At 40.6% G+C, this 21,554-nt stretch overlaps 1 long non-coding RNA gene across 2 annotated transcripts in view; it reads left to right on the top strand.

The window, feature by feature from the left end:
• The window catches only part of LOC124053412, a 55,550-nt gene that overhangs the window by 7,924 nt on the left and 26,072 nt on the right, over positions 1 to 21,554 (top strand). The window lies entirely within an intron of this gene.

Raw genomic sequence — 21,554 nt, 5'->3', positions numbered from 1 at the left:
TGTTTTTAAAGCAAATGACTATGGCTGCCACCATGATTATTTTAATTATCGATTAATTATTTAGGGTGTAAGCACTGTCGCCTCACAGCAAGAGGGTTCCAGGTTCAAATCCCGGTCTGGGCCCTTCTGTGTGGAGCCCCCCGGCCCCTGACGGATAAGCAGTATAAAAAATGGATGGATAGATTAATTTTTTATTGATTAGTCAATTAATCCATCCAGTTGCCAGTCAGTCTCAGGGCTGACACACAATCATACTTGCTCACACACTCACACCTTGGAGCAGTGTAGAATAGCCAGTTAACCTAATGTGCACATTTTTGGGATTGTGGGAGGAAACCCATGCAGGCCGAGGGAGAACAAGTAAACTGCACAGAAGGGTCCAGACCCAGACTTTAACCCAGAGCCCTGTTGCTGTGAGGCGACAGTGCTAACCACCGCACCACTGTGCCACTTGATCGATTAATCATTTAGTTTATTAATTTGTTTATTAAATGTAAAAAAAAAAAAAAAACAGTGAAAAATTGTGCCCATCAAAATTTCCCAGAACCCAAAGCGACATCTTCACAATGCTTGTTTTGTCCAACTAACAGTCCAAACCTCTTCTTCTCATGAATGACAAAAAAGATTTAGAAAGACATTACAGAATCTGGTACCACCAAATGTTTGACATTGTTGCTTTAAAAACGATTAATTGATTATTAAAATAGTTTGCAACTGGTTTTCTTTTGATTGACTAATCGATTAACCAACTCATCATGGCAGCCCTACATCTGACTCAGGAGAACGTTGGGAAATGAACAGAAAAAAATAATTTGGTGTTATCCTGCTCAGGGCTATAATTCTGTTGGTTTAAACGTTGGGTCACTCAGCAGGAGGTTGTAAAGATAGACCCAACTGTGGGTACTTTAGAGGTTAGTAGACATTTAATGAAATATGTGGAATTAATGGATATTAAAATCTCCTATCGGCGTGGCGTTAGTTAAACAGGACATAGTATAAGGGGAGGTGCAGACTGCTACAGCTCTAAGTAGGCCAAAGGCACAGGGGAGTGTCACATGAACCAACGCTGCTATGTTAGCCATTCTCCAGTGTCTTGTTCATCCACAGATGGGAAGAGAGAGAGAAAGAGAGAGAGAGTAGGAGAGAGAGAGAGAGAGAGGGAGAGTGCTTAACGTGCGTCATGTATCCCGTGCTGAATGACGTCTGTGCATGACACCCAAAACGGCTCTGCTGAAAAGGGGAAGTGCTCATTTCCATCGGCCTGGAGATCGCACTGACCTTTTCCTTAACCGCTTTAACCAGTGCTGAAGTTCAACAAAGTCATGGAATTTCTCCGTGATGAGGGCCAGCGTCCAGCTCTTATCTGAGGTCGCGAGGGCCACAGGAAGTTCACCCTTGTCCTCAGTTTCACAGCAACTAGTGGCCACAAAACTTTGACCAGTCTCTTGTCATCTGTTTACTTGGCTGGCATGCTCTCACCGCCTCCTCCTCATCTTCCCTTCCCTCTCACACCCGTCACACTGCAAACCCACTAAAGTGAGATACATCCCCAAGGCAACAGAAGAGATGGCGACACCAGCCATGGAGGGAGTGAGAGAGATGGGGGGAAAAATGCAAAGAGGCTAGGATGGTTAGAAAAACAGTTGCGAGGTCAGAGAGATGAGTACAGACAAACCAACTGATGCTTCTCCTGCTACTGACATGACTGTATTTGCTTGTGGATTTATTCCCGTCTGTTTGTACATCCGTTTCTGGGAGAGTTTCTATGGTCTGTCATTTGTCTTTGTCCAGCACAAGGAGGAAGAGGGGGGGAGGCTCTCTCCACGGCACCAGTTACCCCAGTGACTGGAACTAAATAAACTGGCCGTACCAGTTCACCCTGCAGGAGGAAGTGCCTGGGTTACGTGGGGATTATACAAGATCTCGGGTTCCTGTGAAATTCACAAAAACAGTCCACAGAAGGCACTAATTTCTCAGAAAGCCTCTTGATATGGTTTGGTTGTGCTTCTGACATCGTGGTGTTTTTTCACACACAAACGTGTACACACACTCTTGTTCATCCCTCAACCACATCCACTTGTACACGTTGGTGAGCGATGCAACAGCTCCCCTGTTTTGCGTCAGTGACTGGCCTAGATTGTTCAAAATGGACCTGGAACACTTGCCGTTTATAGCCTTTCCTCTGCCTCTCCCTGATGTAACAGCAGAGCACGACTTTCCCAGAAAAAAAAGTTCTGCTGCTCTTTCCTACATGCAGAACAATAGAAAGGAGACAATGCTGCTGCTTTTACAGGCCAGACCAGTTCCTTTCCATCACACTTTGTCCGCATGTGAAATTTAAAATGATAGCAAGAACAGTTATTTGTTCTTTGTAGTCAAGCTCCTCAAGTTTAGCTCTGCATGTGGTAACACACACTCTAACACAGCAGCACACACTCACACACTGTACGCCATGAACCCACACACTTGCTAAATTATAAATGTGCTTAATAATGATAAGCATTTCATATTAGAGTGAATCTTTGTCATAGGCAATAATATTAGGCAATTTTGGCTTGTTGCAGATAAACTTGGATCTGTGTATATGTCAGTCAATTAGCAACAAGAAACTGCAGTACCAACATGCCAAATATGAGTGTGTGAGTGAATATTCTCACATATAAGATAGTAAGTATTCTTAGAATTCTTATCTATTCTGTAGCGTCATATCCACCAGACAGGTATTGATCTCATTTAACTCTTGGCAAGAAAGCGAATTGTCAAATTTAAGGGATCCTTATCAACATCCAACAGAAAGGATTTCATTTAGATATCTATATCTAAAGATATCTACAACAGAAATGTAGTTTCAGCCAAGTCAGAAATATTTGCATCACTAGATAATAAGAAGAAATTTTGGAGAAATGGCAAAGATATGTTTCAGGGAGCGTTGACAAATAGAGTTGTAAGCTGTAAGCTGTAAACGTTACACTGACATAAAGTTGTTATAGCTAACATGTTAGACAGTTAGCCTCTTTAGTGATCAAGCAGATACATAGCAAAGTCACCATTCATTTATAGTTATGTTTGTGGTCACCTAACAACTGTAAGAATATAATTCACTCTCCTGTTAACTCTGTTTTGTTCTCCTCCAATCCATGGTAAAAATACTGTTCTCCATTAGCTTCTCCAGCTAACTTTGCCAGTTACTTGCTGCTTAAAAAAGTGAGAATCTTTTTTCTGAAAAGAGCTGTCTGCTGAACCCTCTGTTGATGAAAGCTGTGAGAGTGAGCTCAAATCTTAAAGCTAGAAAACCAAACAAATACGCTAAAAGATGCTAATGCTCCATAGAGCTTAGGGAAATAAGATGGATGATAATTTGCTGTTGGTTCGTCACTTCTAGAGACAACTCTCTCATGACGCAGAGTCATTTAATACCATGTTTATGTAAAAATACAGATAGATAATATGCAGCTTTAAATTATCCTATTGTGTGGTTCTCCATGTGCACATAATTGATAAGTGGGCAGGCTCACTGTTACCATAGCCTTGCAGTGTCATCTTATCGATTTGATACTTGTCCTCTTAGCCTCTCTCTCTGTTCGGTATCTCTCTGTCTGCTCTCCCTCTCCCCACCACCCCACCCTGCTCCTTCCCCGTTCCCACGGCAACGCGTGGCTATTGGTTACATAACAGCAGAGCTTGTGGCATGTGTGCATGTGTGCATGTGTACGTGTGTTTGTGGCTGCCCCTGGGCTTGGGAAATCAAACACGAAACATGCAGCTTTGAGGTCTTAGTAGTCCTTCAGGCTCATGCAAGTGCATTATTGATAGTGTTAACACTGATTGTACTGGGGGCATAAATACATCCTTCTGTATGTGTGTCTGTATGTGTGTGTGCTCTCAGTTTGCTGCAGTCTGTTAAATTTCCACTAGATGGGAACAGCGTGCAAGTAACAAAAAAACGTCACTATTGTTTACGTATGTCCAGTAACATGTTCAGGGATGATAGGCAGCTGTTTTTCCTATTTAATACTTTTACAGCTTCACCAGGCTTACACAGCTTGAGTGTATGTGCAGACTCTGCAGTGTACTGGTTCATTCAGCAAGTGTCCTTGCTGTTGTGCGAGATGTGAATGGAGATTAGTGTATGATTAAATAGAGAGGTGGATGTGTGTCGGAGTGTCAAAATGAACTGCACACACACATGGAGCCATGCCCTCAGATCCCCCCTAATGGCATTAGTCGGGCCTCAGCAGGGGAGGCCAAGCTGCTGTTCATTTCAATTAGAGCCATGTCAAGGAGCGATCCCACGCAGCACGCTCCGACCTAATTGAGCTAATTTCATATTTATGAGGGAGAAATGCAAGCAATACATAAACACTACACTCTGCTGCTCCCTTGGGGGGTCACTTTAGACAGTTAAAATATTTGGTACTGTTGCATATTAGGCCTGTGTTTGGAAATGTTAAAAAGCATGTGTTTACATGTGCTTGCTGATGTATCGTAAAAAGAGGAAAAAGATGAGAGATTAGATCTTTTGCTTGAGCTGCTGAAGTGTTTGCTCAGGAATGACTTGGAGTGTGTTTGCATAACTAGCTTTCTTCAGAGGCTTCAGGGCCCCAGAGGAGGAGCTGGGTATACAGTATTGGACTGAGCAGTGGGGGAGTAAAAGCCATTATATATCGTAGCTGTCTTATCTTTACAACCTGAACTGCTTCCGTTGTGTCCACAGGTTCTGCTTACGCTACCAAACAGGCCTTGATAAATCCAGAGCCCTAACTGCGTATCATGTCCTCGGAGCTGCTCACACTGTTGCCTGAAATTCCTCTTTCCTTTTTAAATAGTTCCTCATAGTGATGTCTTGGCCAGGAATCAGGAGCTAATCAGGGGTCACTGTTAATCAGGGCTCAGTCAACCCACAAGGGGGCCCTAGAAAAGAAGTTCTGATTAGGGGTCCACCAACCTCCCTTCCCCAAGACAAGCCAAGTCTGGTTCTAGTTTGATTCAATGCATTTTTTCAGAATTTTCACCATGTCGGCATAATATCAAATGAAATATTAAAAATATTAAAACCAGATGTTCACCCATGGTACCTAAATGGTAATCAGGCCTCTGCTGCAACAATTGGGTTCAGCAAAGCTGAAGATCAGATGTTTGATTCAGGGCCTTATTTTAAAGAGTTGAAATAAGACACCATATTTATGTCCAGTATGTTGGTTACCAAATAATCCAAAAGCAGCCTGAATTTAACTTGTGATTTGTATTGTTTAGTAAAATTTTAGCGTGCTAACACCCTAACCTAAGGTAGTGACACTGATAACCACATTACCTGCTAAATACTGGCATGTTAGCATAGTCACTGCATGCATTTTAATCAAATCATCACTGTGCTGCTTATCTGGCTAAAGTTGGGACAATGTAGCCATAGACCTAAGTTACAAATCAATAACCTAAGTTGCAATCAGCTGTTAAGTACCTTATTATGCAAGGTACTGTCAGAAAGTAAAGCCATAGTTTATGGTATGGCAGAATGCATTTCTGTGGCCTCTTAAAACATTTCAGTGTATTACTTGAGCTTGATCTTGAGTGTGCATCTTACAATTAGCCAGCCACAATTAAGGCTCTGGGTTAAGAAATAAAATAGATGATAATGGGAAGTTTTATTATTATTATCATTATTGTTATTATTAGTAGTAGTAGTGCCACAAGTTCTCTCATTACTTTATTCTTAAGATGACAGTATGTCAGTTTTGAATGTAGAACAAACACATTCTTGATCTTACAAATGAAAAGTTGAATTCATAGCAATAAGCACATCCTTGCTCATTCGGACATTTTGCTGCCACAGCCTTACTTGGTCTAATATGGCTAACAGCTCATGGTGGTTAGCCTAGAAAAATTAGAACATCAGTGTTACTGTATAACTGACATTTGACAACTGATAAAATTGTTTATAACCACGATACAAATCTATCTAAAAAGTTTTGATGGTGGTCTGCGATAATGATTTGTTGTCAACAGGCTAGACTACAAAATGAGTAAATTCAGGCCTGTGTCATTCAACAGACATCTCAGAAATCTACGAGTTTACCTGAGGATGAATTGCAGTCGAACATGCTAAAATGGTTCATGTGTAAACACTTTCCTTACTGATCTGACATGTAATGCGTCCCAGGAAACATGTGATTGAGAGCTATTTATTTTTGTATCACTTCCTCATTGCAGAGAATTAGAGGTCACAGTGACCTGTGAGTGGTAATAACCTGCTGCCAGGGCCATTTAACCTGAGTCATGGTGAGTCGGGGCGGAGTGACGAGAATGGAAACTCAAGGGAAACACTGACTAAAAAATGGAGAAAAAGTGAAATTGTGAGATTCGCTTAAACCTAGAAGTCATTAGTCAAATGGAAAGCAAAAGCTGCAACGTGTTAATCTCTGTCTTCCTGATCTCGACACACCATAGGCTCTCTGATTTGGCCTTCAGTCCTCTTGGCAGCGTCTGATTGGCCTGGATCCACAGGTTTTTTGTTTTTTTTTTGGTGACTCACTCCACTCAGAAAGGCAAAAGCAATGCCTCTTATGGCGTGTTTCCATAGCAACCATTGGGGGGTCGGGCGCCGGTGAAGCGCACAGGAGCCATTTCCTAATAAACTGGGTTTTATTGTCTCTCTGTCTGTTTTCTCCTGTGCGAAATGTAAACATGCCTTAAACTAAGAGAGGGAGAAAAAAAAGACAGAAGGGACGGAACAGGACATTGAGGAATGTTTGGAAGGAGGGAGAGATTGTCACAGCTTGTCTTTCTTTCTTTTTTTACACATGTTGCATTCACTGTCCTTCAGTTTTATGAATTACACTGTCCTTGTCTTTCATCCCTCTGTCCACAGACATAGTAGGCATGCTAAGTGATACATGGAAAATACAGTTCTTGCTATGAGGTGGCTGTCCTTTGCCAAAAACAAATTAACACTGGAAAACACAACAAAGTTGAAAAGTTTATTTTTAAAAGCACTTCTGCCTCACTTTTGAAGCCAGCCTCAAGTGGCCATTTGAGGAGCTGCAGTTTTTGACACCCCTGCGCTGGTTTCATTTTTCAGCCCCGGAGGTTGATACATGACCATGGCCTTTTAAGTTTATATGTTCAGCTTTAAAATAAATTTCTATAATTGGCTATGTGCAAAGAGGTCCTCTGTCTGTTTTTGTTACAGATTTTTTTTTCTCAAAAGAAAAGCGTAATTGCATGTACAACTACGTTTTCAGTTGTAGCAAAAACAAAAGCAATTCCATTTGCGTTGGACTTGACCTTGCGTACCTTGCGACTATATTTGATCTCAGTTTAAACACTGTGAATATTTGAATTGATTTTGCGATATATTATATACTGGAGAAGACTTTCATTTCCTCCTGTGGGTGTCAGATGATTGGCAGGAAGTAGAGCGTAACGTATTGCAGCGCTAATATGAAAACACTCAACCGAGGCACGATGAAATAATGAGAAAACAGAAACTTGAATGATGGACCATCTCGCGCCGTTGATTTTCAGGTCTATTGGAAAATGTCTTTGCTGATATAATCTGCTAAGCTTCTAATTTGGAGTGAAAGAGTCTGTCTGGATGACTGGGTGCAGAAACACATCTAGGGTCAAGGTTTTAACCCTATAGTGTCTTGTTGGCTCAGTGGACTGATGTGCATCCAGTACTATGATCACAATGTTTGAATCCATTGCAGGAACTTTTTTCATATATGTATATTTTGCAGCATTTACATAGTCCTTCATCCTCTCTACCGTCAACAATCTTAATAAATACAGCTAAAATGACAGTAAGGACTTTGATTGTTTTGCTTCACAGTCACTATAACAAACCCATTCATTTTATATTTTCAAAAGTTCTTAGATGTTTCATATTAAAGCCACTATGTGCGTAGGTTTTTTGTCATGATAGCATCTTTCAAATTATTATGATAAGTTTTGTTTTGCAAGAAAACGAGAAAAGAAGAGCACTCGGTTACAGAGCCATTAAAGGTGCAGTCCAATGATTTTACGTGCAAGTTTCACTTTACTCATAATTGGGTGCCTGTGAACACGGGTTGCACAGTGTCATTTGTGGCTCTGTTTAGCTTTCCAAAGTTAGAAAAAATAACCCCGCTGACGATGTCATCTGGGTTATCGCAGCTCGGCTTTGTGACAACAAACAGAAAGCCTGTGTTGCAAACTGGAGATCTGAAAGAAGCAGGCATTTAGGAGGAAGAGGAGGCCTACTGAAATATGTCCTCACACTGCATTATGAGCAGTACAGAGCCAGTGTTTTGGTAGCTTGAGCCATACTGGGGAATACAGTTTGTGATACCTTAGCCTATGCTGCTCTGATTTTGACAGTTCTTTTTTTAATGGTTCCCTTGTGAGTTTCTAACTTCATTAAAAGGCAGTGCAAAATCACTGGAGGACCCCGTTAAAGTCAGTGGTGAATGGAGTAGTAGGTATCTAAATTAAGCCTTAAACGACCAAATGTTGCTTATGCTTTTCAGCGTCTTCTGGTTTGTGGTTTTAATTGCTTGAATTAAAGGGTTTACTTAGATTCAGGGTTGTCTTGCTGTGCACTATTAACAGACATTTAATACATATTAAAATAATATAAGTGAAAGGATGCAATAATCACCACGTTTTTGTGGGTTACTTGCTATTTTAACATTTAAATTCTACTGGGACTCTTCCTCTTCTGCTGTCCTTGCCCCCCCCCCCACACACACACACACATCTACACTTCTTGTCTCTGGCTGCATACACACGGCCTCCCCTGCCCTGACAAAGGTGTTGTTTCTGTTCTGTTGACTCTCTTCATCAGCAGGATGTTTTATAAAGTCCCCCATAAAAACACTACTCATGTTTTTGGATTTTTTTCATGCACCCCATACCATTTTAAAACTCTACACTTGTAGAGGAGGCTGCTTGTTAATGACATAGCTGCTGAAATGATCAAAACCATGGTACTAAATGACGTCAGCACCAAGCAGGTGCACTTATAAGCTTAAAACAGTGGGCCTACATTAAGAGATGCCGCACCGCAAGCATTGTGTTCGTGTGGAATTTTGAGCTCTGCATATATCAGTTTTGTTTTTTTTTTTAAAAAAAAGTACACACAAACTAATGTGCACAAAAGGGATTTATTGCACTGGTTGTACGTAGGGCAGACTTTTTTTTTCACTTCTATATGTTATCACCAATGAATGAATTAAAAATAAAGCTTTGGATAAATCAGTTTTCACAGGTCACACAAGATCTGATAAAGCAAGCAACACTCTGAAACGCACTGAAAATTCAGCTGAAAGCCCTAAATGCAGTATATGGAGTATAGCTATGCATTGTGCCTTCAACTGAATCATGTAGCTGGGTGAAATATCAGGAGTGTCAAGGCAACAGTTTCTGTGCGTTAGTCCAAGGGGAAGGCTTTGTGCGCTGATGTGCCTGTGTGGGAGTTTTTCCTTTGACTATTTGTTCTAACCTGCCTGGATGTGAAAGCACAAGGTATATGTCAAAAGCAGTTTTCTTTCTCGTCATACTTCCAACTCTCTGTATAAGATTTGTTGATGCCTGTGCACAAGTCATGTGAATGTAAAGACCTGTGAGCCTCTTCGTGTTAGAGTAGAACAAGAAACTTTATCTGATTCGTGGTGTACCCAACAGAACCTGTCAGATGGTCCAGCTGCTTTTGTCCATTTCTTAAAGTGTTCATAATGTTTCAGAATTAGCAAAGGGCGACTATTGTTGATAAGAAGCTTATTCATTTGAAAGGAACACAATGACAGTTTCTTGTGAAACAGTTTTCTGCTTATGAACAATCAGTTACTATATAAGGTATCAGCCTCCAGGCAGCGGGACCGTGCTATTGATGCAGCATGTATGTGTGTGTGTGTGTTTGTGTGTTTACAGTCTTTACAATAACAGCACGCCTGTTGTTCTTCACAGGCTGTCAGGTATCTGGGATTTCTCCTGCATTTTTGCAGACATAAGTTAAATTCTCTGTTAAGGTCGAGGTTGTTATTAACATAATTTCCACTGGGGAAAGGACACACAATCCTGTTTTTTAGTCCTCCCTTTTATTCTGTTTTATTTTCATTCATTCATTTTCTATACCGCTTATCCGTCAGGGTTGTGAGGGGGGGCTGGAGCCTATTCCAGCTGACCAGGGGTTCACCCTGGACTGGTCGCCAGTCAATCGCAGGGCAGTCACTCAAAGACAGACAACCACACACTCTCACACTCACACCTAGGGGCAATGTAGAGTAGCCAATTAACCTAATGTGCATGTTTTGGGGATTGTGGGAGGAAGCCAGAGAAAACCCACGCAGGCACAGGGAGAACATGCAAACTCCACATAGAAGGGCCCAGACCGGGCTTGCTTTGCTGGAGTACTACCGCTCCATATTCCAAAAGCACTATGGTTTGTGGTTGTGACATTGCCGATACGGAGATGCTAACTGTATCAGCTTTCATCCAGTTAGCGATGGAGCTGGCTAGCTTCCTCCTCGGCTGATACCAAGCCAACTGACTTTGTGGGCTACTGTGACTGGCAGGCTAGCGCTAGTGTACTGCTGGCTACCTAGCATGCTGCTACTATGTAGCTTGGCAGATACAGTAGTTCACAGAGCTTGTAGACTACCTATTTTGTGAAGATGTGAGTTGATAAAAATGTTGGCAGCTAGCACAGAGTGCACAGACTGGGAAACAGTGCTGCAAACTTATATGCGCTGGCCATGAGACTCACTCTTGATGCTTTTCACACATTCTCACGCCCAATTTTCTAACTGATAATGTTGTGGTGCAAACAGATCACTACATAGATAGACAAGACAAATCAGCACCGCACAGAGAGGTATTCATACCATCAGAAGGAAGACGAGAAATATAAGAAAAAGTCTGTTATATTGTAATTTATTCCCATGCATGCTGTAGTCTCGCAGTTACTATGGATACGGGGACACTTTGTGTCTTTGTCACTCTGAAACTTTCTCATGATTCCCAAGAAATAGGTTTTTAGGTTAGCATGACTATGCAAAATCATGAATGTAACTGAACTATACTGAAATCTTGCAATGTTTTTGGTTGCCAAAACACCCTCATCTCTCTTAAATCAGCCCCTCAAATGTTGCACAGACAGCCACTACAGCTCGGTTTCTCATCTTTAAAACTGTAAATTTGCCTGCTGAACTGTACAAACAAACCCGGGTGTTTAAGGAGTGATGACCATGCACTGAGTAATGTCACAGAATGCCCACTGATTAAGTGCTGACGTCCTCCATACTAAATCTTACATAAAACTAAATTTAAAAGTTGGCAGTCCTGCTGTGGATATATTGCACTGAAAGATTGCATTCAGGCCCTGCCGGATAGCAAATAATGTTTAGAAAGTGTCATTCAGTTGATACAGTAAATGGGATTGACAAAATAATAGAATAATAGAAATAATAGAAACACCTGATTACCATTGTATATTACCTATTATCTATGAGTGAATCTAAAGAGTTTGAGTTGGGTTAGTAGAATACAGAAATGTACAGATCCTTCTTTCCTAATTTTTTTATTAAGACTATAACTAGCTCTGGGGGTTTCACCCGACAGTATTTGTCATAAGATTATAAATATATTTAAATGCCATTTAATTTGAGGTTTTTGTTACTGGCTGAAGAACCCTGATTCGCTGAGCTCCACCCATTAAAACCACAGTCGCTCTTTGGTGTACTTGTATATAAGTGCTGATTCAAGTTGGCAATTTTATTGAGTACTTTTTTTTTTTGCTGAAGTGGCTTAGTTCACTTCACATGAAATCACACCCAGCAAGGGGTTTACATTTTGAAAATTGACAGTTGTAAACTTTCCAATTGGGAAACTGTTTGCAATGTAAGACAAATTAGCTGAGTAGAGTATTCTTCCTTTATTTGTGTACTTCATTATAAAATTTTAATCTTTCCAATTGAATAAATAAATCACATTGCATTTCTTCTGTTTGACATGTTTTTTTGAAGTAGATTGTTTGGCCATTTATTTATTGTGGGAACTGACTGATGGGAAAGCTGCTTCTAGTATTATATGACATTTTGATATGAAACTGTCTCTCATTGCAGTCAGTTAGAAACCTGTCCTTCGAACATTTTTAACGGCTGAACAAGCTCATATTTACCACAGCAAGCTTGTAATTACTGGTTAGACCACACTAACAGAGCAGACATCTGGCTCTCTTCTTGCTGTTGCAGAAAACAAAAAAAACAAAACAGTACCATAACCTTGATGTGTCATTGATAAACCTTCATTAATATGTCATTAATATGCGTTTATTGTTAATTTATCCGCTTTTATTAAAGAGCTCTGGTTTGGACACAGAGGACAGTTTGGGTTTAGGCAGGTTTTATTTCACTCTGCAGATTATTGAATTTGGTATGTCAGCATATTTACAATCCGAAAACATCACACACAAGAACCCTGAGGAGTACAGTATGATCAAACAGTGTTAAATTCACACTCTGAAGGTCCAGTTACCGGATACAGTTTGGACTGAACTCCCTCCAGGGGTCTGTCCGACAGGCTGATCAAATACCTGTGGACAAAACATTACATATACTCAAACTTCTTTATTAACCAATGTTTTTTGGAATTGGGACGACAGCATAGGCTGTACTTCCTGTGTCCAAGGTCAAGATTGACCTGTACAGAAGTGCATTGTCAGCTTCAGATCATAGGTAAATAGCATGTTACCAGCAAACAACCGCCAGTAGTGGAATGCAACTACGTACATTTACTATAATAAATGTAATTTATTATAATTAATAATATTAGTAATAATTAGTACAGCTGAAATGATTGGTCAGTTAATGTATTACGCACACACAAACGGGTCCGAGCTCCCGTGCCGTGATGACAATAATACTCTTCAGATTAGAAGTAATGTGAGTACAGAGAAGAATATGATCTGAAAGAGGGCATGGAATCAAGGATCAAAGGGTGTTGTGATTTATTGATTTGTGATTGTTGTGATTTATTTATTGAAATAAGGAAACTGATCAGAAGAAAAAGAAGAATAACTTAGTCCAGTTGGAGATGTGTGTCAAGGACTTAGAAACCTCAGGCCATTTCCTGTCAGCTCATGGCTTTTTCGTCTACATCTCACTTCCTGTTGGTGTAAATACAAAAGCAAACTAGACCTTCCATGAGTCATAAAGCGATCATGATATGACCTCTGCTTTGACGTGGACTGTTGGACTGACAGTTGGTTATGATACTGAGCACGCCTTTGGCAACTGTTGTGGCACCAACATTTCCTGTAGCTTCGTGCTATACAACTGGAGTTATCCCTCAGAACGTCTGGACAGCAAGGGAATTTTGACAACATGATCGAAAAAATTCTAAATGTGGTCTTTAAATAACCATACCATTGGTTTTACACACTTAGCCCTTGAAGTATAAATTGCTGCTACTTCACTTTACCATTTTGATTTCTGACCTTCCAGGCTGCTTTATAGCTTTTCTTTCCAGCACACTGGAGATGTGAAATTGGCTTGAGATGCCATAGGTAGTCCATTAGTAAATATTTCTTCTTTTTTTTATACTTATCCATTTCAGTCACAAAATAAGAAAAAAAGAAAGAAAGAAAGGAAGGATGAGTCAGTACAGAAATACCAATGAGATCATTCGGAAACAGTCACCATTACTGTATAGTTTGTTCACCAGAGGGTAGATTTTGAAATTTCTTCAGTCTTTAACATTTTCCACTCCAAATATTTTAGTCACAATTGTTTAGTAACCAAATTCAAAAGGACACTCTGCTGAAAAGAAAGAAATGTTGAAAGAAAGAAAGAATTAGTCAGTCCAGAAACGTCAGTGAAATCATTCTGAGATGGCGTCACCATCACTGTACAGTTTGTTCACTAGAGGGTATATTTTGAAATTTCTTCAATTTCTTAAAATGCTCCACTCTGAGTATATTTTTTATATTTTAGTCACAATTTTTTTTAATCATAAACTTTAAAGGGACATTCCATTGATTTCAGGCATCTAATTCTTTTTAGTCATCGTGAAGAGCACCATTCAAACTGCGAAAGCAGAAGGATCATTTATTCTGAGGCTCTGAAGGAGGTTCTTAACATTGTTTAAAAATAAAAATACCTGTGATGTCATAGAGGTGTCGTCAGGATTGTCTGGACTTTTAAAGTCTGCAATACAAACTGGAGATGTTCCGTCATGAAAAGGTTGGATCCAGTGTCTCTGGAGTTTGACTAAAAGTCAGAATATCTCAACATGTGTTTCTTCTGATCCCTCAGCTTTATTGAAGTACAATATGAAATCTCTGCTGTGTCCTTTATAGGAACCCAGGAATCAAAAATTCAAGGTTTGCTTTTCGCAGATTCGAGATTCGCTTCCACGTCCACCAAACAAGTTGATTGGTTGATTGGTTGATCCAAGTTTCTGTTGGGAGACAGGATTGGAACCTGGGTTCCCACTGGTCCTCAAAGCTTGTTAATTAGAAAAAAAAGGTTTTGGAAAATCAACATTAATAGACACAATATCATCATTGAAAGTGTCTGAATTTATATATTTTATGCAAGAATAGAATCTTTTGGATGTTTGTGTTTGTTGCAGACTTAAGCTGATATCCGTGGCGTATTAAAAACGACTGAAACTAACTGCTTACAGGAAGCGTGCTATTTTTTTTCCTTACGTGATCATTTTCTTTCTGTAATAGACAAATGTGTAAAAATATCAGGTCAGGTTCAATTATTAGTCATGTGGTCTCACGGTGCTGTGGTGATCCAGGGCTTAAAGCGTCACCATTTAACTGCAGTGTTCCTCGTCCAAGTCCAGCTCGGACCATTTCAATCACTCTCCATCTCTCTCTTCTCAACGTCTGCCAGTTTCCTGTTAGAAGATTGCAGTAATAAAAACACACCACACGGTTTCATGTTCACCCTCTAATTGGTCATCCCTCACCATTTTTTGAACCTGAGCCACTTGAGACCCGAATGTAGCGACAGGTGGTTTCACCCTTGAGCCGCTCTGTAACCTGCTCTGTTTTGCTGCTCTCTGTGATGATACCAGATTGCACCATCCTCCTGTATGAACAACAAGTTGGGTAATATGATTGACACCTTGCTGAGACTCCACCCTCTTTGTTGCTTATTGGCTCTCCAGGGCCCAAAAGCCAGTGTGAACCAGATCAGATCTGCCACTATGAGTGCTGGCGTTCTGTAGCGTGGTTTTTCGAGGATGCTCTCACTACGCATTTAGAGAAGAAACTATGCCTGTGTTTGGGACTTTCCCCCGTGTCAAGTTCAGATAGTGTTGACGAGCTTGGCTGCTCTTTTTTTCTTTTGACAAACTTGATTTCACTTTGTCATTAAGGATTTTTTTTGCGCAAAGTTTGAAGTGTCAGTCAGCGAGAACAGTGCAGGTAATTACATTTTCTCTTCATTTTCTCCATCTATATGTTTCTCTTTAAATATGTGCATGTACATGTGAGGTTAAGAACCTGCCTTCAGATCCATCAAATTCTTCTGCCTTGTTGCGGTGATTCATTCAGTCCACCAGGTCAATGCCACTCTTCATACACCTGACACACACACACCCACATACACATGTATATATATATATATATATATATATATATATATATATATATATGTACATAAGCGTAATTAGAATTCTTTGTGTGTGTGTTTGTGGTCTGTGAGTGGGACTGCGATCTGTGAGTCATGTTCCTCTTTTCATTCATGATTGTAGAACGAGCACGGCCGTGATGTCAAAAGCAGCGAGGAGAGGAGAAGGGAACATTGCAGGATGATGGAATATTTATTCCCACTGCCCTGTCTGTGGCATGTTGGGTAAAAACAGTTGTGAGTACTCTTAGAGCGCGGCGGTTGTTTTATCTGTCTAGTGGCTTTTTTTTTCCATGCTGTTATTTAAAAATCAAAGTGTCTTTTCTGCCACTGGAGTGTGTTTTCTTGCCCCTCTCAGGCTGGTATAACTGGGAGAGATGCGAGCAGGACTACGAGGTCAAAGTGCACACATCCTCACAGATCAGTTCACTGGTTTTGCAGAGTTTGTTATCTTATCATGTCATCTGAGAAACCCCAGTTCAAATTCAAAGGTGCACTATGTTGCATTTTAATGGACTTACTATCCAGGGCTATCCCACTTATTGGCAACATTGTCCTGCATAGGACCTCATACAGTTTATAATTGCACCTTGCCATTACACTTTTTATTCAGCATGAAGGAAGTTGCCATATAATATAGTTCTGCTTTATGCATTTAATCTGCAGAGGTTGACAGTAATAAATTTGAAGTATTATCATTAGTGCAATTGAGTAACTTTCTAATGCTTTTGTAAGCATGTAAATTCATTTCATTCTGGGAGCGTAAGGGTGAAGGTTTTGCATACATTTCAACATTTGCACAAGTTTTGAGTCTTCAGAAGACCGGATACAGTGCTAGTTTTGCAGTTTAGAGGAACAGTGGGTCCAGAGCGCCCCCTGTCTTATTTAAAAGCAAGAAACACAAAAAGTAGAATCGAAAACAAAAAACGTAATTTTGACGAAGCTGACAAGCGTGACTCTTGATTAAATCTACAGTCAGACTGCTGGACCTGTATTTGACTTAAGGTGTAGTTCAGCTCGTATACTAAATCTGAAGAAATTTTCTTTGAAAGGCAGTCAGCTAGAACAGCGGTTCAAGCTGGTTGCCGAGTTCACTTGCTTAGGTTTTCTCGATTCCTGGATACCTGTGGGATCACGACTGTGTTATTTGCTCCCATAAACACTCAACAGTTGAGTCAAGATACTATAATGCTGTTTGACGTAACTTCAGCCTACATTAGGGCATTTATTACTTTCTGACGCTGGGAAATTGGGAAAAGCAGTAAAATTCTTTAACTAAATCACCCACATTCAGGCTGTTCTCTGTGGTGTCAGTTGATAAGCAATGTATGAACTAACATATTCTATATATTTTGCAGCTTCTATTCACTGAGTCTCCCATGAACCCCACTGGGGAAGCCCCCCTCCCACTTTGAAACCCTCTGAGCTAGAACTGAGAAAAGAAGTAGTTTCACTTTGCAGAGAGTTCCATCACAGGGGAAGTTATTCTTAAATTAGTTTTCAACAGAGCTTCTGCAGTACTTTAACCTCAGTTGTGCAATAACGGCAGGGGCACTAATCTATGTCCTCTTCTATCAGTTACCATCAACTGCAGCTCAGCTAAATTGACATAAATAATGAAATCATACTTTCAACACAGTGAACAACTCATTACAGGTCTAAAAATCTGATCTCTTAATAGATAAACATACGTAATACTGCAAAACTTGCAACATTCATCACACTTAATATCCAACAAGCTCTGTGAAATTGCATTAGCTCATCATCCATCATTAAGTTAAGCTTTCTCAGCCTTTCTTGAACCGTTTCTACCTTGTACTCTCAAAAACGTACAAGCTGTTATTCACATTTCAGTATGGCATACTTTTGTGTGATGTTTCAACAATCATGGGAGTACCAGAACCTAACATTGCCAAGGTATTGCTGGGTTGGGAGCTTAGGGGTCAAGTGAGGGCAAAACTCTTCTTCTGAACCCCCTCTCTTTAGTAGTTTAGCACCTAACAGTAAGAGAAACACTCACAAGCAGTCCAACAGCCATAAGGGAACTTCTTTAATGAGTGTCAGAGTTCATTTGTTGTGTTATGACTCAACTGTTGCAGTCTGGTAACGAATCAATATCAACTGCCTATCCTGGGGTTTTCACCTGGGAGTTGTAATGTGCTGATTTGGGATTTCACATACACCATATATTCATTTACAAGACCTTCACGGGCGTTTTCAGCTAGCTGAATATGCATGAAAAAACACTTGCACCCACACAGTCAGGGCTGCTTTCACCCAGTCATAATGAGTATGATATATCACGTAAAGACAAACATAGAGACTGCATGTGAAATGACCACAAATGACCACAATGGCAGTATGATGTGACAGTTTAATGGAAAAAGTCTTCACCTTTCTCTGTATTTGAATTTGTAATCTGGTCAAGAAAATCCCCTTATAGAGGGACTTTTATTTTTCTGATTCAAATATTACTCATTAGACCTTGATTTGAGAGTTTTGATTCTGATGAGCTTTAAAGGTAGTGTACTGCATTACTGGAACCAAATCTTCATTATTAAAAAAACAAATTTCATTCACAACAAGTCAGAAGTGAAATTAGCTCTCGAAACCATAACTACTTGTGAAAAACATCTCTTGACTTTCTAGATTTAAGTTTGGTGTTTTCCCATTCACATCAATACAGTATTACATATTTCTGGATTCCATTCCTAGTGGCCATAAGAGGAACTGAATCTGGATCTCTTTAGCACTCATCTGAGGTGGTTGCCACTCAATCAGTCCTTCAAAGGAAATGCATATTGGGAAATGTAGGAAATACATAAAGGAAACAGAAGTTGATGATGCAGGTTTAGGAAAAGTTGGTACATCCAGAAAGTAAACACAAACAGACAAGGAACCATCATGAATATTGTGCCTCTATGTGTTTGGTAAAGATCTAGACCTGTGTGTGTGTGTGTGTGTGTGTGTGTGTGTGTGTGTGTGTGTGTAGGGCAGTCAGAGGTTCGGACAGATGAAAAGAAGTACATTCTTTGGCAGCAGGCAGGGCTGCTGTCAGATACCGTTCAGGAACACGATGTACGGCGCTCTGGATGCAGCAAAGCCAGCGCCCTGAGATTAAACCAAACACACACTGCTGTGGTGGTTGGCAGAAAAGGAGCTTTGTCATCCTACTGCCATGACATCATTAAGAAAGCTGTGGTGCCTTTTTTTGGCATTGGTGATCAATTCCTCCAGACAGGAGGATGCTCACTTTGCCCTCCTGGCTGCAGCCATGTTAATACTGCAGTTGTTATATTGCATTAATTCTCACTCGAGTCACAGTCACTTGAACTGTGACAGTTCCCTCAGCCAATAAGATGCTCTCTCTCTCCTGGTGTGGTTTTTCATTTGTGGATAAATGTCTCTGAGTCGAAGGGCAACAGGAACAATGCTGCCACTGTGACTCTGCGTCCAGGGACTGTGTGCTCTCTGCTGGTATGGCTTCCCTACACTGTCTGTCAGTCACACTCTGCAGGATTGTCCCATTAGTGTGGGAAACCAAGAGCCAGCGGTGGGCAGAGATGGGTGACTTGACATTGATGTTCCAATTAAATCTGTCAATACCCCACTGAGTGACTTACACTGGTCAGACGTTGAGGCTAAAATGAAGCTCCTTCGAATTAAACTAGAAATTATGTGTCATTTCACTGACTGTCTCTAAAGCTTGTTTTCTCTCATTCAGCAGTAATATAAAAATAGCTTATGTGAATAGGACTGTTACAGTCAATTTGCCCTTTAATCACTAACAATACACACTGTATTGCCATCGTCAAAAAGCTCAACACCCCTAAGTCCTGCTGTTTAGAGTTCACTGCTGAGGGGAATTACATACAAAACATTTCTAAGGCCTTTCCAGAAGCTACTCAACAGATCACCATTATGTTCACACGTGGCCATAAAACAGCCAGCTGCCGAATTTTAGTAGACATATAAGTATGGTGTGATGCGCGGCTAGACGTAGCGTGTTGACTTGAGGGCTTCTGGTTCAAATTTGAATCAAATTTAGGAGGTGAAAGGAAATCAAAAGTGCTCGTCAGTGAAGCGCTTAAAGCTGCATGAGGAAGATGGTCATGTTAGTAGCCTCTAGTGTCAGCAAGAAGTAATTGCAGTCTGTATTTCCTCTTGAAATAAGAAAATATTTCTAAAAAATTCTTACCTTTAAGTCTCACTTGCCTGTGGTAGTCACTCAGTATGACAAGGCAATGCATTACTTTATGTTTGCTGGGTGTATGATTGACATATGGAACAGCATAATATTCATATGACTGCAGACTACAAACACAAACACACGTATTACAAGACAACAAACCAGGATGCATTAGTGTGGTGTAATCTGGGCACATTATGCAGAACGGGAGCAGTAGGCAGGTTTGACAAAGACACGGGGGCCATTGACCTATGCTAATGTGCTTCTCCTGTCCTTCTGACGAGCTTTGTGTGTCTGCTGCTGCTCTTCAATCAGGCAGATGACAGGCCTCAGTCTCTGCAGGTCTCAAGTACATCCATCAGTGATGATTCAGGACCATGTGACGTTATGTGGCCGTAGGCATGTTTTGCCCTCAAATCAGACTTTTAGGAACTTTCTCCTGACTCATATTGCATATCGGCAACTTGAAAGATTCTGCCTCTTTAGGATGCATTTTATATGAAGTAATCTTGAAGTTCAACTTGAAGTTTATCAGGCAGGGAGGATCTAAGAGAAAATTCTGTTGTGTTGAATTATGGGAATTTGAAGAACTGCTTGCATTTCTCATGTCACAGTTGATTAAGTATCTTTTGGCTTAGGACTGCTGGCTGGACAAAAGAAAGATATTATCAGATGTCACACTGAGCTTTCAGAAACTGTGATAAACCTTTTTCACTATTGTATGAAATTTTATAGGCCAAGTGATAAACCCAATAATTTAATGGGTAAAATAATGGTTAGTCGAATTTTAAACTTATGCACAGGGTGTTAGGTAACACATTTCTCTTCTGTTTGGTCTTGGACTATTACCCACTCTCTATGTTAAAGCCTAAACCTCACAATCTTCCTTTGAATATGTTTTGTAAAAGTTTTGCAAAAAACCAACCGGTCTATCCCCTTGTGAACATGATGAAGCTCATCCTCTGGCAGACAGTGACTAACACATCTGTGACTAACACATCTGCACATCACTGTGAGCTGTGGCCTGTTTGTATCACCAGAGGAAAGATCTGGACGTTGCCTACAAAAACACTAATCCAAACCTCATGTCAGCCTGGCTGGCCTGCTGTTTGGCCCAACGTATTGGAAAGACCAACATGTCCAAGTGACATCACTATCCTCAGGCTCTGAAAAAAAAAAACCCATACGACTGAAAAGAAATGTAGTTTAAGTTTTGAAATGATCAAAGTCATTCTCAATAGACACCAGTGGAAATAGATTGTAATTTGTGCAACTGGTTGTAGCATCACCATCATACTGTGCTCTCAGTAATGCTTTATCCCACCTCCATATTCAGTGTGCACCTGAACGTCTAGCATCGTCTCCTTCATGAGCACGCAGCATCAGCAGCGGCAGCGAGGAGGATACAGGTCGGGGCTGCCGATCACGTTCCTGTAAACGGAGAATGATCTTGTAAGAGAGGAGCACTGTGGGAAAAATGATCTCGGGAGGGCTGCGGACGGATTCCTCTGTTAATAACATCATTTACAGCAGGCGTGTGTGTGTAATTCAAGGCTTCGTTTCTGGCCTTGTGCGTGTTTATTTATGCTGAATGGCTTTTATGTAACATCTCGCTCTATGTCTTTTTATTTTTTCCTCTGGGATGAATACCAAGGGCAGGCGGTGAAGAGATGGTGTCCATCTCACGGGGACATCTTATGTAACCATGTGGTTTCTCTCTCTCTCTCTCTCTCTCTCTCTCTCTC

This window comes from Scatophagus argus, chromosome 22 (assembly GCF_020382885.2).
Source record: "Scatophagus argus isolate fScaArg1 chromosome 22, fScaArg1.pri, whole genome shotgun sequence".
Taxonomy (NCBI): Eukaryota; Metazoa; Chordata; class Actinopteri; family Scatophagidae; genus Scatophagus; species Scatophagus argus.
Note: the sequence above shows the minus strand (reverse complement) of the source record. Positions and strands in the feature narration are given on the sequence as shown.